Consider the following 4537-nt stretch of genomic DNA (forward strand, 5'->3'; position numbering starts at 1 on the left):
TAGATTACCTATTTTTTCCTAGCGTTCCTCATTCGATTTTTTCTAAATCGTCTTTTATCTTCTTGTAGACTGTATCTAAATTCTTATCCTGCCTCTAATATGACTCCCTGTGGTATTACTAGATTATTCTTATTAGTCTGCCTGTGTAGCTAACTAAGATTGCACATTTGGCAAAAAGGTGTTAAACGAAACTCCCATTCTAGTCATCAATAGCTCTATGCATTGAGTGCAGTCCTCTGGGATTGTCCATAATGTCTTTTCAAGTCTTCTAAATGTTTATGCTTTGACAATTCCCAACAATAAAATGTGAATGACCACCAAGGAAGAATAAGATACTACTTTACTTTTGGTTTGGATAGGAGGACAATCCATACTACTACTGTTGCAGGGACAAATCTACACAAATCTGCACAAACAGAACTATGGACACTAAATAGTGCATTGTTTATCAATTATAATAGGCACAGGTAGACTTTCCACATACCTCAGTGATATCAGACTTTGAAGAACCCCCAATCTCCTTACTGGCTAGATAGTGTGGCAGAGTCATTTAGCTCCCGAATTCATCAATGATTGATCCCCAATGATGATTATCCAACGCAGGACAAGAGTACGGAGTCAGAGTCCAGAAGTGTCAGAGGCACGGACTCATGCTTGCAAATTGCAAAACCTTTTGCTCAGTCACTCTTGACCAAAAACCACTGAGTCTATTTAAGTTTTAAAGCTTTATTAAAAGTAAAAACATTTATTAAAATCAAGCTTGTCATAAAACATAAACGGTTGATTAAAAATTGAAAAGTGCTTAGTGAATTATTTCACACATTTATTGTGGGCGAGCCGAGCCCTCACCTGGTTTGAACTTTAATTTTTCTTTTTGGTGCTGAATCATTGGTCACTCCGTCCTAGTGATGATGATCTAATCTTGCTCCTGTTCTTAGAAGTGAAGCTTCTGTCTGTTATGAGAAAAATGGTGCGGGTTAAAAAGCAAGCATTCATCAGTTGTGCCAAAAAGGGCAGCAAGACCCGTCCCTGGAAAAAGGGACATTTTTACTTTAGAGTAGACAGTCACAAATTATTGGATTGGTTTCTGTATTCACATTTCTTCATTCCTAGACAAAATACTAGTGAGTGGTGTATGTCTATGACATCTAACATTCTTAAATGTACTTTGTAGGTGGAGCATCTGGTGCCGGGGCCAGCGCGGAGTGGAGGAGGACACTTCTGGGGTGAAGGCGATGCATGTGCCAGAGAAAACTGCTGTGAGGGTTGCCACGATAGTGGCGGGCAGTGGTAAGCTCTTATATTCTTTACTTATTGAGATTGCAGACTGCAGAGTGTGCTCTCTGCACAGGTGTAGTATACTATATATGTTGTACAGTTAAGTTACTATACTGTTAAGAAGACTTTCAAATTTAGAACAAAGTTTTTATCAACCAGGTAGTAGCCTCCTCTAATTTGACTGCAACTCAGCAGTGAATTTTTTTTCGAGAATCCAAATCAGATCTGAGATGAACTCGATGGATGGGATGAACGAAAAGCGAAAGAAGGGTGTAAGTAAGTGTGGAAGGATGAGCAAGTTAAAAGTAATGATGACTGACAAAGAAGAATGATACATGTTTGATTGGTGCCCGAGGTGGCTGGGAATGAATATGATGCATGACTCTGCAGTTAGGCCCCAACTCCCCTTTTCCACCATGGATTTCCTGTAAAACAAATGCAATCAACATTAGAATGTGCCAGCAGTGATCACATACCCTAAAACCCACCCCCAACAACCTAAACGCCCCCCAAACAGCACCCCAAAGACAGGCAAGCGATCAAAAGCGCAAAAAAAAATTCTGCTCCGATTTTCTCCAAACCAATTTTAGCCGGTATTACACCTTCCACGCAAGGCCCCCAGACCTGTGAACCCGGGCAAAAACACATTTCATCCCCCCAAAAAGCCAAAAAGCAAAACCGGGAAAAGCCACACTTAGGAAACTTTGGGCCTACCTGGAATGCAGTCCAAATGAGCTCTGCAGCTAGGCCCTAATTCCCCTTCTCCACCACGGATTTTCTGAAAAACAAATGCAATCAACATTAGACTGTGGCAGCAGTGCTCCCAGACCCCAAAACCCACCCCCAAAGGCCTGGAAGCCCCCCAAACAGCACCCCAAAGACAGGCAAGTGAGCAAAAACGCAATATACTTTTTCACCTCCGATTTTCTCCAAACCACTTTTATCCGGTATTAGACCTTCACAGCAATGCCCTAGACCCGTCAACTCACCCGCAAAGAATTAGAACACCCCCACAAGTGCAGAGTCTTTCTTCATTGGGCGTAATCCAGCCATCTGCTTTGAGGGAAATAGGAGTCTGGGGGAGAAGGATAGAGGAGCATGTTCTTGTGAAGTTGTAAACCTGAGGAATGCAGACTGCGGCACCTTCAGATCAATAAACAAATAAGTGAAGACAGTTCTGCTGATGGGCTTGTTTTTGTGATTATGTGATTAAGGTTTTTTTTATATAGATTTTGCAAAACAAAGAAAGACAGACACACAGGAATAAAAGTGAATAAGGACGAAAAAGAAAGTTAGCGATTCATTGACTCATTTTCGGGGCTCGTGTCAGGGAAGAAGAGCTCGTCCTCAAACTCTGCGTATTCAGATGGGAGTAGGTCAGTTAACAGAAAAGAAATTCCCTCATCTAAGTTGGTGTCCTCCTCGTCTTCTTCCTGTGTGCATTCTCGTATTTTGTAATGTGGTGGTATGAAGTGCTGATTCATCTTGATCATTGTTAACCTCTCCACATTTTTGGGCAAGAGGTGGGTCCTTTTGGAAATTACAATGCTACCAGCAGCACTGAAAACACGTTCAGAAGACACGCTTGCGAGTGGGCAAGACAAGTAATTTATAGCCAGGTTGGTGATCTCTGGCCACACATCTCTTTTCCCATGCCAATATGCCAATGGGTCATGATGAACATAGACCTCTGTTGAGTCATTCAGATAGGCCTGCACCATCGACTCAAGGTTATCCAGGGTTCCTCCACTTTGCTTACTTTTTTCTGGGACCTTTTGAGAAGCAAACCCAAGCTGAGTTAGCCAATCCTCTTCTTCACACAATATTACTGTTGTGTCTGGTGCAGATGACACAGTTGCTCATGTCGTTAACGGCTGAGAGGGAAAATCACTCACTTCTGCCACAGCCACAGATGCAGAAGTGGATTTTTTTGACTCCGTATGGCCTGCTGATGCTGATTTACTGCCTTTTCCTTCACTTTCCTGCCGTTCTCTTTCAAACCGAGTGGCTGACACAGCTAGCCAATGTTTGTACTTTGTAACATCTGCGTCATCAAAAGGAAAGAATACTCTGCCTGCCACTGCCTTTTTGTACTGTGGATCCAGAATAGTAGCAGAAATGTAATGCTGTTTTGTGTGGATCTTTTCAATACTTTCATCACGAAGTAGGCGCTGTAATAACTTCTCCGCCAACTCAAATGCTTCTTGCTTTCCATCTTTTTGAAACGTAGAAGACGCCGCCTTCAGTTGGTGCTCTAGCATGCGCAACAATGGGATAGCTTTTCCCAAATTACAGTCCTCCCTGCTGACTGCACGCGCGAAGACCTCGAAAGGACGAAGCATGTCTGTCAAGCTTTTAACTAGCTCCCTTTGCTCCACCTGTATCCTCAGGACTATCATAGGTGTACCCAGTTTAAAGAAATACTGATCGACTACCGCATACTGCACATACAGACGCTCAAGCATGTAGAAGGTTGACTTCCAACGTGTTACCACCTCCTGGATGAGTGCTTTCACTGGCACTTTACGTTCATGTTGCAGGCACCTCAGCTGCTTCCAGGCCTTGAAAGAATGGTTGAAATGTGTGCACATTTTTCGGCAGGTGGTCAGAAACTCGTAGACTGGACTTTCTTCACGCAAGAATTTTTTAACAACCAGGTTTATACAGTGCGCCAAACACGGCACTGTGAAATAGTTACCCTTATCCATGGCTTTAACTACATTGGCGCCATTATCCTTGGAAACATAACCAGTGCTGTGTTTTCTTGGGGACAGCCATTGAAAGACCTTTGTGTTAAACTCGTACAAAATGTTTTCTGCTGTAGGAGCTTTCTCCATGGCAAACATGGCTACTGTTGCATGTTTCTGAGCAGCTTTATAAACTTTGTCCGTGTCAACACCTGGGTTTAGCTTTGCTTTAACCCCTGAAAAAGACACCCAGTGTGCAGTGATGCACATGTAATCAAGAGCTTGGCAACTGGTCCACGTGTCTGTTGTCAGATGTATAGTGTGAACAGCACTCTTCTGCAAAGCTGCCCCAATCACCTCCAGCACATCTTCATGTAGTGCTGGAACCACAACTCTGGCAAAATAGAACCGGCTAGGAACCTTCCATTTAGGGCAGAGCGTTGCCACCATTTCACGAAAACCCACCCCTTCCACAAAAGAAAAAGGGAGAAGGTCCAGCGCTAGCATTTTAGCCAGCTTAGTGTTATACAGACGCGCCGTTGGGTGGTTGCGTTCAAATGGCGCATCTGAAA

The sequence above is a fragment of the Lissotriton vulgaris genome, unplaced genomic scaffold, assembly GCF_964263255.1.
Source record: "Lissotriton vulgaris unplaced genomic scaffold, aLisVul1.2 SCAFFOLD_394, whole genome shotgun sequence".
Lineage (NCBI taxonomy): Eukaryota > Metazoa > Chordata > Amphibia > Caudata > Salamandridae > Lissotriton > Lissotriton vulgaris.